At 48.3% G+C, this 23,193-nt stretch overlaps 2 pseudogenes; one reads left to right on the top strand and one right to left on the bottom strand.

Moving 5' to 3' along the window:
* Positions 1-301: 301 nt before the first annotated feature.
* On the bottom strand, positions 302-425 carry LOC136650826 (5S ribosomal RNA; annotated as a pseudogene).
* Positions 426-15,670: 15,245 nt separating this feature from the next.
* Positions 15,671-15,790, top strand: LOC136650211 (5S ribosomal RNA; annotated as a pseudogene).
* The last annotated feature ends 7,403 nt before the right edge of the window (positions 15,791-23,193 follow it).

The raw sequence follows: 23,193 nt of genomic DNA, 5'->3' as shown, positions 1-23,193 counted from the left end.
TATCCCTATGGTGGCTTCAACATGCACTCCCTCCACGCACGCACATCTCCACCCCTTTTGATTTAGGGAGCTCACCTTCACCAAATCCTGATGGCTGACCCTTCAAAATAATCAAGAGACCACCAGGTATCTGGAGACCTCCTCCTCACCATTAGCTCCCATCAGTGACCTCAACAGACCATTCTCAGTTTCACCTACAGTGGAATCCCTGGGTCCCTTTTAGGTGAGAAGGGCGGGATACAAATAAAGTTTATTATTATTGGTTGGTTGGCAACCTTCAGTCTCGAAAGACTATGGTATAAGCCTACAGCACCCGGTATTCCCAAGCGGTCTCCCATCCAAGTACTAACCAGGCCTGACCCTGCTTAGCTTCCGAGATCAGACGAGATCAGGCATGTGCAGGGTAACAGTTTGAGGTTGTTATCATTATTATTAATTATTAATTATTAATTATTAATTATTAATTATTATTAATTATTATCCACCTTCCAAAAGGCAAGGTCACCATCAATAACACCATACTAGACTAGCAAAGGTGCATGTCAGTATCTTTGATTGCCTTGAATTTCCTCCACGCAGGTGAAGGGCAGCCATTCAGTCCTGTAGGAGAAAGTGCAGTGGTGCACTAGGGAACACAATGGAGGCAAATATCTAAACTTGCCACTGGCCTCTTGAGACTCAAGTGTCTAGGGAGGGGACAGCTTTTGTGTGCCAGAATTCAGCCTGTTTGTCCAATAGAACTCAGTGGGAACCACTGAGAGTTCAGCTGCTCTTCTTGGCGAAGGGCCTGCCACTTCATCTGCCCAGCCATATTCTGTAATTTCTTGAGCATGGTAGAGATTGTGACATAATCTTGGGAACAGGCATGTGCATGTATAGAGGTAGTGGATAAAGAGCTGTCTAGCATCTTAGAACAGTGGTTCTCTGAACACTGTAGAGGAGCCCTTCCCACACTTTGTAGGGCCCCCTTCAGTTTAGGCGCAGGCTGAGCCTGTTGTACCTTACTCCATGTGAAGCAAGGGTGTGACCCTTATGCTGTCTGCTGACCCTGGACTCCATACAGGTCTTGGTAACTTAAAGCAGTGGTTAAAATGGGTCCTAGTATGAGTCTCTTTGGCAGGATGCCAAGTGCAGCAGTTTTTCCTAGACCTGGAAGAGATGGAACTGGTGGGAGGAGAGAACCTAGAGTTTGAATTGTGCTTAAGGGGGCTGTGCACAGATGATTCACTGGATCTGAATGCACCACACAGTCCAGAGCAGAATATATGTTCATCCATTGCCCAGCTATCCCACCCCCTACATAAACACATGTGACCATGAATGGTGGTGGTAGTGGTGGGGTGGGTAGCTGCACCTTGTAGCTGTGTTCTAAGTACCTCCCATGCGCCTATACAGCCAATCAAGGCACTTTACGTCACCTGTAGAGGTGGAACCAGACAAAGGGTGTTTCCCCTCCCCCCCCAATGCATGCGGGATGGAGCCGCATTAAAAAAATCATGTAGATGTGACCTGGAAAGGAAGCTCTGTCATGGCAGGCTGGCTGCTTTTCAGTGAAGCTTGCCTGCCTTTACCACTACATCAGAGGAACTGACAAGACAATTAATGGCTTAGAGGATGCCAGCAAGTCTCCTGAGAAATCACATCCTTTCTTTTTGCAAATATAATGATGTCTGCTTGTATGGCACTGGCGTGCTGAGTTCAGTGTAACTGGCTCGGAGATGCTGCTGTAGCAGAGATAAGCAAATACCTGCTTGCCTGCCCGCCCGCCCCCTCCACACATTCCTGACCACATCCAACCTTCTATCCCTCATGTGCCTCTCCCTTTCCTTATCTTTGCTTCAGTTCTCCCAGCTCTGAACTATCCACCTTTTATTGCCACCATTTATTTTTCCAGAAAATCTGTACAACACACACAAAATGATCCATTCTGAATACAGGAACTGACATTTTAAGATGCCATTTATTTTATTATTTAGTTTTCCTCTTGTTTTTATTACGTATGTGTGTGCTAGAAAGAAACTAAAATCGTGTTGGTTTATTCTCACCATAAAGATGTTTTCCTCTCTACTCTTGTAAACACACTTTGGAGGTGTTGCCGGTGTGCCAGCAATGCTCTGTGCATGTAGGGGGCTGCCCCATGTGCTTCAGGGTCAGGGAAAGGCCAGTGCATGCTGTGAAATGTGACCTGTGTGCGGTACTTCTTGAGAGTACACAGAGCTCCCTAGAGGTCTGGAGATATTGTATGTTTAAAAGCTAGTTTGTTTCTCGCCTGTGCTGATGTGGCTTCCAGTGTGATGCGCCCACTGCTCCTGTAAGGGGAACACACCCATTAGAAACCCAGAACAAAACCGGAGGGGAGACAACGTGTCCTTCTGGACCCTGCTCACAGAGACTCATTGCTAGTAGCTCCCAAGCACCTTGGTTGCTTGAGTGGATGCCTTTCAGGGACTCCATTTGAAAGGGAAGCCTGGGGCTGACCATCAGGCCTCCCACTGTACTGTTGAGCAAGAGATTAAAGAGTCCCAGACTTAACATTCATACCCCAAAGGAGAAAATGACAGGAACACTAAGCATGTTGTCAATTTCCCTGCCAACTGCTAGGTTAAGGTAGCAAAACAGAGCATTCTCCTGATTCCAAGGTGGGAGGAAAGGGCTTGAAGTGAAAGCTCAGGAGGGCTAGCCAGTAGCTTTGCTGATTCCAGCCAGGGAAGATGGCTCACCCAGGGGAAGGGTTCCTGGAGAGACGGCTCAGCAGGTGTTGAAGCAGCTGTCAGAAGTTATTCAGTGGCCTCTGGAGCAGCAACTTGCAAAAGAGAAGTCAGCTCAGCATGTGTTGGAGCAGCGGTTTGCCCTGCTGCTCCAAGGTAGAGTGTGGGGGGAAAGGGAGAGTGGTTGGAAAGAGGAAGGAGCACTGATCCCTGCTCTTGGGGAGTGGGGAGAACAGGGGTACTTGACGCAGCTGGCATAAGAAAAAGATAGGACACAAGGGTTTGTGAGCATGCTTTTTATACTCCAATGTCCAAATCCCATCCAAATTTCCAGCACTGGTGCAGCCACAATGCAGCCCCGAGGTAAGGGAACAAATGTTTCCTTACCTTGAGGAGGCCTCCATGATTGCTTCCCTACCACAGGATGTAGCACACATCCCCTTGGCACAGCTGCGTTAGCAGTGGAAAGTTGGATAGGATTGGGCCCCAAATCTCTGCAGGGAAGCATGAAGACTATTGTGGGGTGAGCTCATCAAGGACTTGTATCTGGTGGTCTGTCCTGGGGCTAAAGAGCAGGACCTCTGTTGCGGTGGCATAGCAAGAGGGGGTGCAAAGCACAAAGTTTTGCAGGGAGCCTCACCGTGGCATGCAAGAGGTCAAAGTCCTGTGTGTGGTCCAACTCCTGCTGATAGCAGCAAAAGGTGAAGAGTGGTTCTTGGGTTAGCTCACTTGTCCATCCTTGTTCTACAGCAACTTATCCACAAACTAAATGTGTTGGAGTTGTTGAAAAGTGGTTATATAAATATTCTTAATAATAATGATAGATGTGATTTTTGAGCAAGTGGAAGGGGGCATGCCAGTTGCATGTGGAGGCACGAGGCACCCCCCCCTCTTCACACCCTTGAAAGGGCCTCTTTGGAAGATGGTTTGCAAGCTACTTGACCCAGGGAGGTTCAGCCTGGTGTAGTGTTAAAAGTGAACAAGCCATTTGATTTAGTGGATGCAGAATATCTCTGCCTTGGGCCATGTTTACGTTGGCTGTGGTTGTTTGTCTCATTCTGGAGTCTTTCTGTGCTCCTCAGTGACCCTTTTCTTTTCTTGGAAGAACTATTGGCACACATAAAAATCCCTTTTGGCATCCAAGGCTCAGTTTGACAAGGTCAACTGGAGAAGGGATCACAGCTCAGTGGTAGGACTCAAGTTTGTTTGCTGATGACTCCAATTAGAACGGATCTAGGAAGCTGGAACTAGGAAAGATCCCACCTGAGATTTTGGAGGGCTACTGTGAAACAGGGCAGATAATACTGGGTTGGAAGGACCATTGAATGGTCTAACTCAGCATAAGGATAAGGAAAATGGCACCGATGCAGGAGGTAAAGACCTCAAATGGGTACTGCAAGGGGGAATTTTGAGGCAGGCGACCCAGGCAGCCACAGTGATTATTCAGTTATTATTTCTGAGTAACATAAAAAAATTAAATGCAACAAAAAACATTCTGAAACTTTTGCCTTTGATAGGCTGAAAGTGACATTAAATCCAGTGACATCTGATCCAGTGCAGTGCCCTAGGTAATTAAGCAGTTGTGATAATAGATTATTACTTTAAAAGATATGAATGCTTTAAATGAAAACTCATTAGTTTCTTCCCCAGAGCATAAACATCCATCATTGACATGAATCGCAGGCTGACATGAGTCTGTTCTGTTTTCTAAAGACTGCTGTTCAAAGATGTTATCCATCAATTGGTCATGAGGGCGGATGGGGAGATTCATTGTGTAGGACCCGGAGCCAAGTAAACCAGAGAGCTTGATTTTCAAGCATTTTTTTCCCCCTCACAGCACACTGACCGCTATGGTCGTCTCTATGGTCTTTGCCTTGTGATTTCATTTCCAACTTCTGGAAAACTCTTCTGAGTTCTGTGGCTCTGTCTTTATGGCAACTGTCTAGAGCAGGGATGTGTATTGGAATCATGGAAGACCTGGGGAGGAGGTAGATGTGGTGTCAGCAGTGGCCCCTTTAAGGGTAAGGCCTGGGCATCCAGCAGAGTGTGCTGCACAGCTGCAGCCACTTGAAGGCAATAGGGCCCTCAGGGATATAAGGAGCACCTGAGGCAAGAAGGGGATGTAGGTTGGAGAAGGAGTGCAGGTTGGAGAGGAGAGTGACTGACTTGGCTTATTGACTTTGGCTTGGATACTTTGACTTTGTGACTAATGGACTACTCAAACAGGCTGTGGAGAGCTGAGGTGTGCTACTATACCGGGAAGGACTGCTGCCTTAGGAACTGGGTCCCTGCAGTTTAAACAGGCAAGCTACCCTGGTGGTGGAGTCTAGCAGTACTGCTGTAGAGAACTGGGGCCATTGTTGGGGGGACGAGAGGGGAGCTAATTAGCTTAGAGTGGGCATAAGTTCCCTAAGTGAGGATTGGAGTGGGAATCTGGCAGAACAGGATGTCAAACTCATTTTATGTAGTGGGCTGAATACCATTCATGATGCTTGCTGAGGGCTGGAAGTGACATCATTAATCAAGAAATGACATCACTAAGCAGATGATGGCCAAAAATAAGTGCTTTGTTCTCACACAGAAACTCATGAGCTGCAAATGGCAGAAGAGAAAATATAAAAATCTTATTCATAATTTCAAGATATGAGAGAGCCCAGTTATGATGCTGGGAAAGCCCAATTATAATGGGGACTGGATAAATTGCTTCTGGGGGTCACATTTGGGCCACGGGCCTTTTGTTTGACATCCCTGGTCTATAGTAACAAATTGCCTGTTCTTCTTCCTCTGCCGGCAGAGGGACAGACAATTTGTTACTATGGATAGTACTCTAAAAACAGAGCCACAGAACCTAGAAGAGGGTTTCAGTGATTTCAAACAGCTGTGTCCCAAACTCTTGTGGCACACCTGTGAACCTTTCAAGGCACACCCATGTGCTGTGGCTCACCAGTTGAAAATCACCGGACTAGAGAGTACTTCCAAACATGGTGGGTGGGAAAGTGGGGAGCAGCTGCCTCAAGGCCCTTTTTAGTCTGATATCCTTGCCAGTTGTCCCCTGTGCTCTGGTAAGGCCCATTTCCAATGTACCGCAGCCTGGAAAGAGACTTGCAAATGAACCACGCAATGGTGCTCCTCTTGGGACAACTCCTGCTTCAAAATAGTGCCTTTCAATCTGACATGCTCCCTTTCTATATGCAAGGAGTGTTTTGTATGAGAAGTCTGTGATCCTGCAAGCCCCTTGTGCACACTAACAGCCCAGTCCTGAGCTGCCTGGGGCGCCCAGGCTCAGAGGCACCGAGAAGGGCTGCAGCCAGATCCTGCATGCCCCGGGCTACTCAGCAATGGGGCTACTCACTTTACCGCCGACCTTTTTGGTGGTAAGGTAAAGGCGCTCATGTAGGGCACGGAGCCCTCCCCGAGCAACTTGGATCCTGTGGAGCAGAGCTCCGCGGACCTGCCTCCCTCCCTTCCCCGGGCACACCTCCAGCCCACCCCCCTCCCCGACCCTCGCTGGTCTCCCCCTCCCCCGAACGCCTCCTCCTCACCCCTATCCCCGCCCCCACCTACCATGCCTTGGCTTGGCGGTCTGGCGCTGGGCTAGCATGGGCGGGAGCCCAGCGGTGAGGCTAGCAAACATGTGTTACGGCACATTTGCAACAGTGCTCAGCGGCACAGAGTCGTGCCGCTGAGGACAAGATTGGGCTCTAAAGCAGTCAAATCTAGGCCCACATTAAGCACCTCAGTGCAAATTTGGCCTCAGACTCTCCAAAACCCTTCCCTGTCAAATCTAATCCACCCAATACCCTCATTTCCTTGTAAGGAACTTGTTGAGATGATGTCATGTACACCTGGAGGCCACTCAGCAATGCCACCATGCAAAGGTTCAAGCCAGAACTGTATCCCTTTCTCACAGCTGAGAAGTGCAGATGGCAAGTTCTCTTATACCGAGTCAGAACCTTGTGCCATCTAGCCCAGTCTTTACAGTTAATGGTACTGGCTCTCCAGAGTCACAGGCAGGGGTCTTTCTTAGTTCTATGTGAGGATGCCAGGGATTGATTGAGGACCTGCTCCATGCTGAACAAGACTCCAGCTGTGGAGTTCTTCTGACCTGTGACAAGGTAGCACTACATTTCTTGGGAGCTCTCCCTGGTCCTGTAGACTTTTCCCATCCCTGGTCTATTACACAAAATTCCGCTTGCTACCACCAAGAATAGACTGGTTTCCGGGCACCTGTTGCCTTGCCTGCTTCAAGTCATTTCATTTGGACTCCACCCAGGATCCCTGCAAGTTCAGCATGGTTGATACAGCCAGTGGTATAGTTAAAGTGCAAAGCACCAATTTTTGCAGGGAGCCTCACTGCAGTGTGCAAGGGACCCTGCCTCCTTCCCTTTGGAGCCATTCCAGGCATGGGAGCAAAAATGAAGGCTCCAAAGGGGAGGAGGCAGGGCCCCTTGCACATTGCGGTAAGGCTCCCTGCAAAACTTAGTGCTTTGCACCCCCTCTAACTGTGCTACTGGTTGCAGTTCAGATAACTGCCTTTTGACTTCTATACCCACACCATTAGAATAACAAATCAAGAGACAGTAACACGGGAGTCACCCTGCCTGAGCTGGGTCTGCTATCTTTATTAGAATGCAGATGTTCTACATATTTTCACATAGGCAAAGGCAACCTTTGCAAGCTGAAGACATGACAGACAAACAGACATTTGAGGACCTACAATCTGCATCATTCAGAACAAGGTCAAGGACTGATCACAAAGATCACTGCTAAGCAAGCACGACAAATGTCAGAGGAGCAGCACTGCTCAACAGAAGTCGCACAAAAGACACAGTGTGCTGCTGTGAAGCCTTAGAGCCCAATCCTAAGTGTGTCTACTCAGAAGTAAGTCCCATTATAATCAATGGAGCTTACTCCCAAGTAAGTGTGGATAGAATTGTAGCCTTAGTGACTAGGAACCCATTTAAAATATCAAGAATACTACACTACCCTACAAGCTTGACGTATACCAGTTTAACTGCAACTGCTTCCATCAAATAATCCTGGGAATTCTTGTCTGGTGAAATGCAGAACTCCAGTTTCCAGCACTCACCTGTTTCAGTGGAAGTGGGTACACAAGGAATCGTTGGCCTGTACCTGCTTCTCTACCACATGCATGGAGTGCCCTTGTGCCTGTTTTCACAATGCATAACCCACAGCACTGGAGAGCCAGGGGGTCATTGGGGCTCCCTGCAGTTTGGCTCTGCAGTGCATACATGTTGGGGAGGAAAAAAAGGATATGCAGGCACCTTTCCCAACACAAAGTGGTTTGCTTAGCATGTACCCAGTGGAATACCTAGAGGCCCTGATGCCTGGGGCAGAGATGTCGTGATGTCACATAGCGTCATAACATCACTTCAGGGTTTTCCTGGAGGAGGCACTTATGGTGGCAGCTACAAGGGACTGCTGAATTTCCCAGGCCAAAATTGGGAAGTCAGAGAATCCCAAAGAGATGCAGTATATCAGCCGTTTCTGGTGTGGTTTAAGAAATGGAGAAACTGCTAGTGGACTGTATAACAGAACTGCAAACACATGCAATGGCACCATGTTTATCCTCACAACAGCCCAGCAGGCTAGGGTGGACAGCCAGTCATGTTCCTAGGGCTACCTGGTGAGCTTCATGGGAGTTGACTCTCTACTTGCCATCTTCAAGCACAATGCTCCAGCCATAGTGCCACATGTTTATCTGAAAGGCAGAGCTGCAACACGTGCTGGGCAACTCCTGGTGAGAATCCACCTCATTTATTAAACAGCAATAAATTTGCAAAGTTGTAGCCCTCCAAATATTTGCTCTCTGGCTGGCCTCCATCCCTATCCTGATCCCCTTGAATTATCTATGTGGGGTTCAAGGCCTTCTGATAAAAATCTCCCCGTTTTCATCCTCCAGGATCTCTTCAATTCTGCCTCTCTGAAAAACAAAGCAAAAATGGAAACAACATCAGAAGATAGTTTGTTGCTCTAGAAAAGATTCAAGAAAATAAGCCCAAATGTGTGGGGAGATAATGTTCACAAATGGAAAAGTCGCGAAGAAAGCAATTGGAAGATCAAACAATGAAAATAAATTTTAGCGTTTAGCTTTTAGAATGCTTTCTAACAATTCAAGATCCTTTCAACCAGGGACTGTCAAAGAATTATACCATAAAACACATATAGATGAGAAACCCTGGCCTCTGAGCGGCCTGCTTGGAGGCAGGCTGTGCAGCATGGCCTTTCCCAATTTGAAGAGACACTTGGGCAACAGACTGAAGCAAAGAGGCAAAGAAGGAAGACCTGTAGCCAGGGAGACAGACCAGGGACAGACTGCACTTGCTCCCAGTGTGGAAGGGATTGTCACTCCCGAATCAGCCTTTTCAGCCACACTAAACGCTGTTCCAGAACCACCATTCAGAGCGCGATACCAGAGTCTTTCGAGACTGAAGGTTGCCAACAACACACACACAACACTTAATTTGAGCCTGGGTTGCTAACCTGGAGATTTTCAACCTTTTTCATCTCACTGCACACTGGCAAGGCACTAAAATTTTCAGGGCACACCATCACTTCTTTGACAATTGACAAGGTACACTGAGCTGCCAGTGCAGGGGCTCACATCCCCCAATGGCCCTACTAATAAAAGACCCTCCCCCAAACTCCTGTGGCACACCTGCAAACCATTCGTCTTGTTACAGCAGTCTCGTTACATGAGGAGCAGGAGCTAAGATTATTCCTTTGTGCAGGTAACCGAGGGCATTCAGTACAGTACCATGTCACTATAATCTGCTCACTCAGTAGCATAGCCAGAGGGGGCGGTGCCGCAGGAAATATCACAAGTGACGCAACGTGCTGTTTCCAAATACACCAGCTTCTTGTGCTCTAAAATGTCTGCTAGAAGTTCCTTTCATTAGCTCTCACAATTAATTGCCATTGACAGATCCACCCACCATGATTTAATCCTTTCCCAAATTGATTCAAGCCAGTGGCCTTTGCTCCATTGTTAGTAAAGAGCAGCAGAAATCTCAGGATACTGTTAAACCATCCTCTGTGGTCCATCATGTGGTTTTTTGGCTGTCTCATGTAGGAGGAATGCACACTTATGCTGTGTTTCTGTCCGTCCAGCCACTCTCTCCTTTTGGAACCAGACTCAAAGAGAAGAGGCCTGGCTTTGCGCGAGCATTGGTGCACCCAACATACCTGGACAGTATCCATGCAATCTGATAGCCTTGCCAGATTCCTCCTGGGTGGGAGGAAGACCTCCAGCCTCACAGCACCTTTAGCATTTCTCTGGAAGGAGATCAGAAAGTTGATCTCTTGTGCCTGGTGTTGGAAAGAAAAGAAAACAAAACACAGGTAGGAGAGCATTCACAAGATCAAATGTACTAGACTGGATCAAAAGACCATCTAGAACAGTTCCAGCCAAGGAAAGACAGGCACGTCTGAGAAACTTCTAATAGGACATGAAATAGCCATGTACTATGGCTCGTCCACAGCAACTTGTATTCAGAGGGAGGCCATCTCTGTGCATGGAGATGTCATTTAGTATCATCATGACAAATGGAAAGCCCTCTCCCATTAGGGTAGCTAACCCTCCAGGACTAGTGTGAAGTCTCCAAGAATTTGCATCAATGTTCAGCTGACTGATAGCAATCCTGGAGATTTCAACAGGGTGTCCTTGGTTCAATAACATGATGTCATGTGGGGGGGGGGAGGAACAAATCCCTAGGGCATAGTCTCAGTCAGGGTTGGCAACACCATGAATTTGTCACATCCCTTTATAAAGTCACCTAAAACCATCACATCTTGTGATGAGCCTCTAAAGTTTATTATGCATTATAAGTACTTCCTTTCATTTGTCCTGGGCCTACTGCCAATCCATGGGTAGCACCAATTTTCCTTCAAAGCTGAAAATTCAAGTGATTTAGGTTTAGCGACATAAGAACATAAGAACAGCCCCACTGGATCAGGCCATAGGCCCATCTAGTCCAGCTTCCTGTATCTCACAGCGGCCCACCAAATGCCCCAGGGAGCACACCAGATAACAAGAGACCTCATCCTGGTGCTCTCCCCTACATCTGGCATTCTGACTTAACCCATTCCTAAAATCAGGAGGTTGCGCATACACATCATGGCTTGTACCCCATAATGGATTTTTCCTCCAGAAACTCGTCCAATCCCCTTTTAAAGGCGTCTAGGTTAGATGCCAGCACCACATCCTGTGGCAAGGAGTTCCACAGACCGACCACACGCTGAGTAAAGAAATATTTTCTTTTGTCTGTCCTAACCCGCCCAACACTCAATTTTAGTGGATGTCCCCTGGTTCTGGTATTATGTGAGAGTGTAAAGAGCATCTCCCTATCCACTCTGTCCATCCCCTGCATAATTTTGTATGTCTCAATCATGTCCCCCCTCAAGCTTCTCTTTTCTAGGCTGAAGAGGCCCAAAGGCCGTAGCCTTTCCTCATAAGGAAGGTGCCCCAGCCCCGTAATCATCTTAGTCGCTCTCTTTTGCACCTTTTCCATTTCCACTATGTCTTTTTTGAGATGCGGCGACCAGAACTGGACACAATACTCCAGGTGTGGCCTTACCATAGATTTGTACAACGGCATTATAATACTAACCGTTTTGTTCTCAATACCCTTCCTAATGATCCCAAGCATAGAATTGGCCTTCTTCACTGCCGCCGCACATTGGGTCGACACTTTCATCGACCTGTCCACCACCACCCCAAGCTCTCTCTCCTGATCTGTCACAGACAGCTCAGAACCCATCAGCCTATATCTAAAGTTTTGATTTTTTGCCCCAATGTGCATGACTTTACACTTACTGACATTGAAGCGCATCTGCCATTTTGCTGCCCATTCTGCCAGTCTGGAGAGATCCTTCTGGAGCTCTTCAAATCACTTCTGGTCTTCACCACTCGGAAAAGTTTGGTGTCATCTGCAAACTTAGCCACTTCACTGCTCAACCCTGTCTCCAGGTCATTTATGAAGAGGTTGAAAAGCACCCAGGACAGATCCTTGGGGCACACCGCTTTTCACCTCTCTCCATTGTGAAAATTGCCCATTGACACCCACTCTCTGCTTCCTGGCCTCCAACCAGTTCTCAATCCAGTTCTCAATCTCAATCGACATAGCTTGATTCTTTTTTTTTTCAATTTAGCAGTTGTTAAATCTAAATCTCATAAGCTATTTGTGTGTCAAACACCAATGTCATTTCGTGCCGCCCTTACAGATATTGTCAGAAGTAAATACCACTGTATGTCAACTACACAGTGCTGACAAATACCATTGCATGTCAACAATAAATACTCTTTAAAAAAATCTCTTTAAAAAACACAGTCTTAGAACATGTTCAGTATGAAAGGGATACATACACCTTGTGGCAGAGGCGAAGGGCTTCATCTTGTTTGCCCCTTCTTTGCTACTTGTTTGTAATCCTGATCTGATTGGCTGACCTGTCTGTAAGCCAGACCTTGTCTGTAAGCCAGATCTGATTGGCTGGTCTGGCATTCTTACAAAGCCAATTAAGAGTGAGGGCAATGCTGCCCTCATCCTGATGTAGCCAAACAGGAGGAAAAACGACATGTTGTCTGATGCATATCGCTTCCCCTTCCCCTCCAGATTTGCCAAATAACCTTTTGCAACCTCGGAGCAGCACCACTAAGGACCCAATCCTGTCCAACTTTCCAACACTGCTGAAGCAGTGCCAGTGGGTGTGGTGCATTCTGCAGTAGAGGGGCAGTCATGGAAGATTCCTCAAAGTAAGGGAACATTTATTCCCTTATATTGGGGTTGCATTACAGCTGTATCAGTTCTGGAAAGTTGGGTAGGATTGGGTCCTAAGGTGGTGCGGACTGAGGATAGCAGCAAATGGATCTGCAACTTGGCTGTCGTACACCTGCTCGGCATGCAGGAGTTCCCAGGGTCAAGACCAGCGGCGTAGCTACAGGGGGTGCAAAGCGCTAAGTTTTGTAGGGAGCCTCACCGCAGCATGCAAGTGGCTCCTCCTCCTCCTCCTCTTCAGAGTCATTCCTGGTGGTGGGAACAAAAGGGAGACATTTGCCTCCTTGCATTTGCTCTGTTTTGCTTCCTCCACCTGGAATGGCTCAAAAGGGGAGGGAGAGGTGCCTCCTGTTCTCTGCAGTGAGGCTCCCTGCAAAACTTAGTGCCCCTCTAGCTATGCCACTGGCCAAGACACCTCCAGGCTGGGCTGGGAGAGGCTGCTGACAACCAGTGTAGCCCTTCTACACTGGGCCTGATTTACCAATGAGGCAGTTCCAGATAGGTGTTGTTTTTGCTCCACTCTAAAATGGACAGGCCTTAAGGTACCATAGTACATATGAAGCTGCTTTATACCGAGTCAGGCCAGTGCCAAGTTTCACCCAGTCTTCTCTGATTGGTGCTGATTCTCTAAGACCTTTGGTGCGGGGGTCTTTTCCAACACCTACTACCTTGGATCCTTTGAACTGCCAATTTGGGGACTGAAGTTGGGTCTTCTGGTGCACAGAACATGTGCACTTCTGAGTTACAGGGCCATGCTCTCAATTACCCAGTGTCCTCAGTTCATTTAAACAATGGTCACACTGGGGGCCCATTGCATCCTGGGGTGGGTGAGCCATAAACAAACTGCAGTTGATTCCAATGGGGCTCCGGCAAAACTAACTTTTGTGGATTGGGGCTTTTGTCTTTTCTCATGTAAAAAGTTAGCCTAAATTTGAATGCCAAGATGGTCTCAACCCCATAAGCACTTCATTTTGTTTGGAAGATGCCTCTGTACATCTTAAACTACTCACTGCCAATTTTTGGAAATTTGCAAAGGCAGGAGTAGTTTATTTCAAATTAAGGGCCCTCTGGAGATATTTTGTCATGCTGGCCAGAATGCTCCCAAGTATGGAGGAGGGAAGTGTTTGGACAGTAGCAGCAGCAACAAAACCCTACTCCAAGGTTACTAACTATAGCACATTCCCTGCAAGAGCCGTAAATAACTGCTGCTCTATAGTTACAGCAGGAGCCAAGTTATGATATCATGTTGTTTGGGATTACAGAAAGAAAATACCTTCCTCGAGGCGGTCTGGGCTAAAATAAGCAATTTTTTTCGGAATTGGCTTTCTCACGGGGATTATACAGAGAAGCTGGGCTTGGCATTTGTAAACTTCGAATGTTACAACAGACCATAGGAGGGGCCGTTTGTAGGCACTTGGCTGTCCAAGTTCTTGCATTCAGTGCCAACATGCCAGCAAGATGATAACCCCTTCTGTGCCTAAATAAGGACTTCCAGTGTGTGTGTGTGTGTGGGGGGGAGAGCCACACCTCCTTGATGGTTGCAGTCATGTTCCCATGAACAGTCCTTCCATGTAATGAACACTTTGCAGTTCTCAAGGGAAAGTGAATGCCACCGGAGTGAGATGAAAGGGCACTGCAGGACTGCAGCCAAAGGCTGTGCATGATGATGGCTGGATGGCCAAATACAGGCAGGCCAAAGAAGTGAGAATAGGAGTTGCTCTCAGCAGAGGCTGCCTGAAAAAATGGAGCCCCCTTGCTTCACCTGGAGCTCAAGGGAGGGCATTCTGTCCAGTGGTGTAGCTAGAGGGGGTGCAAAGCACTAAGTTTTGCAGGCACCTGAACCATTCCGGCATTCCACCTCTATTTTGCTCCCATCACCTGGAATGGCTCCAAAGGGGAAGGGGGGAGGTCTCTTCCATGGCATGTTCAGGCACTTGCAAAACTTAGTGCTTTGCACCCCATCTAGCTATGCCACTGAAACGTGGTCAAAGACCTTGCCATCTGTAGGGCCTTAACTGCAGAGCCTACAGAAAGACAGTTTGTTCACATAGTGGGGGCACAGACAGCCTAGCGAACACTTGTGGGGAGGGCTCTGCCACCCTGCTTGCCTCCCCATGAGCTCTCACAATGCCAGTGGGTGAGAGAGATGCAAAGCATGCAACTTGCATTTACACCTCTCGGATTTGCAAGTGCCCTGGACTCACCCTCAGATTCTGGTACTGGAGCCTTGAGTTCCTCAGCCGGTTGCGTGCCTCGGCAGCCTTGAGGATCCCGATGAGTCTTTTCTGCTCTGTGTCCTTCTTCTCTTCCTGGTCCACAACCTTCCTGTCCTTCATGAGAACACTGGCCAGCATGGCTTTCACCTTGGGCTGGCTGGGATCGGCAAAGGCCAAGAAGCGGGCTGCCTGCGCAGGAGTCTGCTTGGTCACATCACCAGCCATGGAAGACCGGTCCAATTTCACTTTTCTTCTCTGCCTCATGTCACCTTTCGACATCTTTGTCTCAGGGATGCAGCACTTTCTGGTCTGGGAAGAGTTAATACCTTGCATGTACACAACACTTTTGGATTGATCACCACACATCATGTCCACTGGAGTGAATGACAACCACTCTCAGGGTTAGCACTGTTATTCTGAAATTGCGGGTGGGAGAACTGAGGCTGGCAGAAACTGCAGCTGGTCTATACCATCCAGAGCATTTGTAGACTAGATTTTAACCTGGGACTTGCTGGCTCACACACTTAACCACTGCACTAAATGTGCATGCTGGTGTGGTGTGGTGGGTGGGACCAGGGAAGAAGCTCGGATTCCAATCCCTCTTAGCCATGAAACTCAGCAGATGACCTGTGTGGGTGTGTGGGTTGTGAGTGTTTGCACACTTCAATGGCAGTGGCAGTGCTTTTCAAAGGACTCTGGTGGGGAGGCTCTGCCTCACCTGCCTCCCCACCCACCACACGTCCCTGAATAGCAACATTTCTTTGGCACTATAATAGCAGGCATAAACAGGCAATATGAGTCCTTTGCCTACTCCCTGTGCAAGGTCTTGTCCATTTTGAAAAAGTCCAGGAGGACTGACAGATGTCTTTTGCTGCTTTCAGTCCCCTCTGCCTTCTTTCTGTTTCAGACTGCCTTGTTTGTGTTTCTGGCCAGTCGTGGCAGTATGGCATCTATGTACAGCAACTGTTACCCTGCACATGCCCGATCTTGTCTGATCTTGGAAGCTAAGCAGGGTCAGGCCTGGTTAGTACTTGGATGGGAGACCACTTGGGAATACCAGATGCTGTAGGCTTATACCATAGTCTCTGCAGCAACTGTTATCCTGCACATGCTCGTCTGATCTCGGAAGCTAAGCAGGGTCAGGCCTGGTTAGTACTTGGATGGGAGACTGCCTGGGACTACTGGGTGCTGTAGGCTTATACCATAGTCTTTCGAGACTGAAGGTTGCCCACCATCTCAATGACACAAAAATGACAACTGACTTACATCAGCCCTTCTGTGCACCATGTGGTCTACTTGAGGCCATATGCATTCACTCACACCCAGTGGCATAGCTGGAAGGGGTGCAAAGCAGTAAGTTCTGCAGGAAGCCTCACCACACTGAGCAAGTGGCCCCTCCCCTTCATAGCCATTCCTGGCCGCTAGAGCAAAACAGGCATTTGTTCTGGGACCTGTACACCCTCTCAGCGGTGTGACTCCTGTTGTCCCTGACATCTCAAAACCGGACTAGACGTGACATGGGTCATCTCACTTGGTCCTATGTCAGTGTTTGCTCCTTAAGTACCACAGTGGGGGACTGCATGGGCAGTGGATACTTGTTCATTCAGGGGCGAGAATGGAGGTTCTGTAGGGGCAGACCATGCTGCTCGTGGCTGGGGGAAATGAATGGATCAGGTTGCCACTGTGCCCCCTAGGACCTTGTATGCTTGGGCTGGGTCTACTTACAAGGCCATTCACCCCTACAGATGCTGGGAAATAAGGCTGCATCAACATTCTCAAACAGGAGCTATCACTGAGCACCACTGCCTCCCTTTGGCCTCTCCTGCCTCGCCTTTGGAGCCATTCCAGGTAGGGGAGCAAAACGGAGGCCAATGCCACTGTAGATCACATAACTCATGAGAACACAGCAAACTGGACAGCAGGATGCAGCAGCTAAAGTGTGCACTGACATGGGGGGGGCAGATGGGGGACTTACAGCACAATCCTGGGCATGTCTAGAACATAAGAGCATAAGAATAGCCCCGCTGGATCAGGCCATAGGCCCGTCTAGTCCAGCCTCCTGTATCTCACTACTCAGAAGAAAGTTCCTTTGTGTTCAATTGCTCCTAGCCCCAGGAAACAGTGTAAAGGATTGCAGCCTTGAAGAGCTTAAATTTCAGGTACAATCTGCTTGAAGTGCTCCAAAAGCCAGACTGAAAGGAAAATGACTTTCCAATTTCTTGGGGACTTTCAAAAACCTGCATGCCAATTAGGAATACTCAGACAGTTAAACAGCCTCCCCTGTGCCAGGCCTGCTTTGGTCTGCTATCTTTCTCAGTTGCTGCTATTTTTAGCTCCAGCTCTTTGGTCTGGTCTGGATGTAGTGAATGTGGCCAAGGTTGAAGGGCCAGCAAAGAGCTTTCTTCCCATTGCACGCTGGTGTGCAGCTGGAGCACTGGGGGCTGGGACCTGAAACCACCCCATACTTTCTTTGGAGACCACATATTTTTTTGGATCTTGGCAAGATATTTGTGAGTTGCTTTTCTATTTCAGAGCTTGCTAAGTGGCATGCAATTAAAAACTGTAATGCACAATTAAATACTTTGTGAGCTCTTGGGTAGGTGCTTGAAATATTAAATGCCCCTGCCTGAAGGCTTGTGAGCAGGATCAGGTCAAACACAGACTTGCTTGAGGTAAGGCAAGTGGTTGTGTACTTGGAGCGGGAGAGGCAGATGCAACAGCTGGACATTCTGGCCCAAGTGAAGCATCTTTATCTGGTGAGACTGCACTGGGGGTAATTATTATTATTATTAACAGTATTTATATACTGCTTTTCAACTAAAAGTTCACAAAGCGGTTTACAGAGAAAATCAAATAACTAATGGCTCCCTGTCCCAAAAGGGCTCACAGTCTAAAAGATGCAAAAGAACACCAGCAGACAGCCACTAGAACAGACACTGCTGGGGTGAGGTGGGCCAGTTACTCTCCCCCTGCTAAAAAAAATGATGAAGCTCTGTGGGCTCTTCTTGGCATGGAACAATTTGCTTGTCGGTTTCCCCCTTTGGGGCTAATAACTGGGGGTACTAAGTCAGGAGAGCATGGGGGGGAAGGGTAAGAATCCCCCTTCACCACAACCCTGATTCCAACCCTCCACTTCAGCCATGGCTGCTTTTTGAAACAGAGAAAGGGAATCCCAACCCCGATAATGCTGATACGTTGGCTTCACAGGTATGAAATTGCTGTGAGTCACCAGGAGTCCCTACAGGTACTAAAGAAGGGTATAAATGTTGTACATGGAGGAGGAATGAGTAAGACTGAGGGCTACTGGCTTTTCAACTGTTACCCTGCAACACTGCAGCTTGATCTGAAGCCATTAGGAGGTGATGCCAACTGAGCAATTGAGCTCAGAGATAAACCACTAATGCAGTGTTTCTCAAACTGTGGATCGGGACCCACTAGGTGGGTCGCAGGCCAATTTCAGGTGGGTCCCCATTCATTTCATTTTTAATATATTAAACTTGATGCTACCATGGTAGTGACTGCATCTGGGGAAATGCTACAGTTCTGTACTTTTAATAGGCTACTATGTATATGCTTTTAACAACTATAGTTTTGTTAACTATAACAGGACTTACTCCTGACTAAGTATGGGTAGGATTTCAGTCTAGGATTGTTAAAATTTTTTCTGCTTGATGATGTCACTTCCAGTCATGAGATCACATCTGATGGGTCCTGACAGATTCTCATTCTAAAAAGTGGGTCCCACTGCTAAACATCTGAGAACCACTGCGCTAATGGCTGCCGTGAAAGGCGCAGCAACCTTTGCCTGCCGAAAACTGAAATGTTTAATAAGATTGTGTGTTAAAAGAAAGAAAAGTGTTGCATGAGGGCTTAGTGATTCAACTACACACTGTCCCTGCCAGTGGCGTAGCTAGCGGGGGTGCAAAGCACTAAATTTTGCAAGTGCCTGAACATGCAGTGTAAGCAGCCTCTTCCCCTCCCCTTCTGAGCCATTCTGGGCTCTGTTTTGCTCCCCCCACCTGAAATGGCTCTGAAGCAGAGGGGGAGGGGCTGCTTGTACAGTGCGTTCAGGCACCTGCAAAACTTAGTGCTTTGCAGCCCCCCTAGCTATGCCACAGGTCCCTGCAAGTACCAGCCACCCTCTGGATCCCCCACTCCTTCTTGTCCCTTAGGCATCACCCCCTGCTGCAAGTCTCTGTTTGGAGTCCTGCCAGACAGCTGTACAGAAACTCAGTGATGGTGCCAACTCCTGTGTGGACCTGGGTGGGCAGGCAAGGTTCAGCCAACAAGAAACAAAGAGGTTCTAAGAGGAAAATTATTTCCCCTGCCACGGCTGTCTACAGCTGCACACCAGGAAATCACACAGGATGTTTCTGAAGAGGAAGTGGTTTTCTGGGTGATACCAGAGCCTTTAAGTAGCATTTCAGTCGCTTGGAAGCGCAGCACGGTTTTCCCTCGCGAACCTGTCAGTGACTGCAATGCAACTGTGTCGTCCTACATGCCAGAAGAGCCACATGTCATCCAACAAACAGCTTGTGAGCCTCTGTTGTTTCAAGACTTTATGGCTCGTGACCAAAGACACAGTCAAGCAGCTTTGTAGCAGATTTGCTCTTACAAAACTGTCCAGGAACTGAAATTTGAAACAAAACAAAGCGCGACCAGAGCTAAGCCGCCGGTTTGGGGGAAGCCACCCAAGGAGATCCTCCTCCACAGTGCTCAGAATTCCAAAAACATGTCTCAAGCCTGCTAACAGCACTTCCCCTATGGAAACTTGGCATGCATCAGACTGCAACTGACAAGCTCGCCAGGCCCTGCAGCCAGACGTGCCTGGTAGCGGCACTGCATGACCATGGCAAAATACTGGTCCCGTGTGATGTCTGAACAAGCTGACGCACAAACCCTGCTTTGCTTGGGGTAATGAACCAGCATCTGACACCATGTCTGGAAGCTGGTTTGCAAGTAATAGTTTCCCATTATGTCATTATGAACATAAGAAGAGCCCCGCTGCATCAGGCCATAGGCCCATCTAGTCCAGCTTCCTGAATCTCACAGCGGCCCACCAAATGCCCCAGGGAGCACGCCAGACAACAAGAGACCTGCAAGGCCTCCTGGGAATTGTAGTTAAGAACATAAGAACAGCCCCACTGGATCAGGCCATAGGCCCATCTAGTCCAGCTTCCTGTATCTCACAGTGGCCCACCAAATGCCCCAGGGAGCACACCAGACAACAAGAGACCTGCAAGGCTTCCTGGGAATTGTAGTTAAGAACATAAGAACAGCCCCACTGGAGCAGGCCATAGGCCCATCTAGTCCAGCTTCCTGTATCTCACAGTGGCCCACCAAATGCCCCAGGGAGCACACCAGACAACAAGAGACCTGCAAGGCTTCCTGGGAATTGTAGTTAAGAACATAAGAACAGCCCCACTGGAGCAGGCCATAGGCCCATCTAGTCCAGCTTCCTGAATCTCACAGCGGCCCACCAAATGCCCCAGGGAGCACACCAGACAACAAGAGACCTGCAAGGCCTCCTGGGAATTGTAGTTTAAGAACATAAGAACAGCCCCACTGGAGCAGGCCATAGGCCCATCTAGTCCAGCTTCCTGAATCTCACAGCGGCCCACCAAATGCCCCAGGGAGCACACAAGACAACAAGAGACCTGCATCCTGGTGCCCTCCCTGGAGATGATAGCCCTGTGGCCTCAGATCTTTGGCCAGTTTTCAGTGGGTTGTGGGCGATGTTTGTGGTGGGCACATCTCTATTCTGTATCTGTATTCCAAACCTCAGGATAGAAAACAGGGTTAAACCTCAAGTAAGAATTCAGGTGGCAGGATAGAAACCTCAGGTAAGAATCCGGGTGGCAGGCACTGCTACTACACAGATGGCAGCTTTTATCCTTCAGTTAATGATATTGCTTAAGTCCCCTCCCCCTCCCAAGAAACTTTTCACAACAAATTCGGCAAGTCTCCCCATCCCCAAGTTTTGCCCAGTATTTCTATTCCTGCAGAATGTGGTGGGGAGGGATAAGTAGTGTCGCTAGGGGTTGTGGGGGGTGCAGATCGCACCAGGTGACACGCACAAGGGGAATGACGCCAAAATGTTTTAAAACTTGGTATTTTCAAATGATATCATCTTGCTATATATCAACGATGTGTAATTTCATGCAGAATGCAATGAAGCAAACCTTGTTGGAATATATGAAAAGTTATAGCCCAAAAACCAGCTGGGGTGAGGCTACGATGCATCACCCTGCCCATCTCTTGGGGTGTTGCCCCGCCCACTGCATGGGAGAAGGTTCATCATAAGGGTGATGCACTGGTCTCCCACTTTGGGTGACACAACCCCCAGTGACACCACTGGGAGGGATTGGGAACGGCACTATAATTCACAGACCAGTGACAAGCAGCACACACCTTTGTGTGTGAAAATTGCCTGCAACGACAATGCTTTGAGGTTGCTGGCTGGCTGGCTGATCCTTTTATTGGGTTACTGGCTGACTAAGAGCCAGGAAGATGGGTTGGTGTGCCAGTCCTGGGGACTGATCACAGAAAGTGGCCCCTGATTGTTGGAAATAACTCATTCCCAGTTTTGGGACTGACACACTCATCATTTCCCTGGAGAAAGAGATTCCCCTGAAGGGAGGAAGAGGGGCAGCCAAGTGCAACTTTGCAGTTTGATCTGGAAGGAACAAAGAGAAGCAGAAAGCAAAAGCGAAAGGGTTTCTGGCCGGGGTTGGCAGGAGTGTGGAGCCCTGGGGTCTTCTGTGCACAGTGCTCACCACTAGAGGAGAGAAAGAGTGTGCACAGTGGCTCTGCTCACGTATCATCTGAGTCATCTTTACAACAACCTTGTAATGCAGTCCTTATTACGTGCAAGGTAGCAAAGCATTGCTATTAAAAACACCTGCCTTTTAATCATCACTTACCTTTGGGAGACTCTCAGTGTGAATGAGCCAGTTTATTAAAAGGAATTTCAGTCTTGGGCTGTTGCTTGGTCAGGGTAAACTTGAGATCCCAGATAAGGCAGCAGTTTCCTATGTTAGTGGAAAAAAAAAAAAAGGAAGAGTTTTGCTTTCTCAAAGTGTGGGGGTGGGTGAAAGCGGAAAAGCTTCTATTTTCGCACTGTGATCTATGTCAGGAGTGTCCAAAGTTTTTGGCAGGAGGGCCACATCGTCTCTCTGACACTGTGTCGGGGGCCGGGGGAGGGAAAGAATTAATTTACATTTAAAATTTGAATAAATTTACATAAGTTTACATAAATGAATATATTAAAGATGAACTTATATGAATGAATGAAGGTCTTGCAATAGCTCAAGGCCTACAAAAGGCCTTGCACAAAGCAAGGCTGGCCTTTCCTTTGCTGCCGCTACTGCATCACAGACATGAAACAACAAGCAGTGGAGGGAGCCCTCATCCCACAGCTCACACAAGAGGTCAAACAGTCGTCCTCACGCAGAGAGCAGTTGCGTCAGGCCAGTGTGGGCTCCAACAAATCTCCGGAGGGCCAGAGGCTCATTGGAGACTGGGGCCTCCCTGAGGGCCACATTGAGAGGCCTCGAGGGCCGCAAGTGGCCCCAGGGCCGGGGTTTGGGCACCCCTGATCCATGTGAAGGTGTGCAGTGAACATCCTAGGTGCATGTATCAATCACAGGCTCCCTGACAGTTGGCCACCCAGCCTCTGCTTGAAAATCTCAATGACGGAGAGCCCAGTGGAGTCCCTCAGTTCAGCTCCAACAGCCCAGTATCCCTTCAGTTCTGCTTTGTTGGAATGTTGGACTGCGTAACACACACATCCCCTCTGGAAAATCATATCTATAAATCAATATTCCATTGTTTGTGCTTCTGTGGGAAATGCATTTTTAAAAATGGGATGGAGTATATATGTAAATATATACTGAATAATGTAAATATTCAAAAATAGGAGCATTTAAAAAACAGCATTAAAAAAAGTATTTGAAAAACCCACAACTGTGGAATTCTCCTCTCCAAATACAATTCCTTAGAACAGCATTTCTCCAACTGTGAGTCAGAACCCACTGGGTGGGTGGTCACCTGATTTCTGGTGGGTCCCGCAAGCCTCCAGTGAAAACAGAGGTGATGGAAAGATCAGATAACTAACAGCCCAATCTTGAGTTGACTGTTGTGCCAGGATTGCCGCGGCACCAAAACAGCTGCTGCTGTATCCTGCGTGCAACAGGGCATGCAGGATACTTGGGGGAAGGGAATTTTCATCCCCTTCCCCTGGGCAAGGCAAGTAGCCCCACAATAGGGCTCTTTGATTCTGCAGCAACCCTTGGGCTGCCGTAAAATCAAGAGCCTCCATGTGGGGCCTGTGGCCTGACACAGAGGATCTGGGTGTGGAGGAGCACCCTTCCCCTGCCTCTGTCTGCCCTGGAATGCTTCCTCCCTGCCTCCCCATGCCCCCACCTACCTCTCCACGGGCGACTGTGGAGCGGAGGAGCAGAAGCAGTTCACCGG

Source organism: Tiliqua scincoides, chromosome 4, assembly GCF_035046505.1.
Source record: "Tiliqua scincoides isolate rTilSci1 chromosome 4, rTilSci1.hap2, whole genome shotgun sequence".
Taxonomy (NCBI): domain Eukaryota; kingdom Metazoa; phylum Chordata; class Lepidosauria; order Squamata; family Scincidae; genus Tiliqua; species Tiliqua scincoides.
The sequence above is the reverse complement of the archived record's forward strand: the minus strand, read 5'-3'. Positions and strand labels throughout refer to the sequence as shown.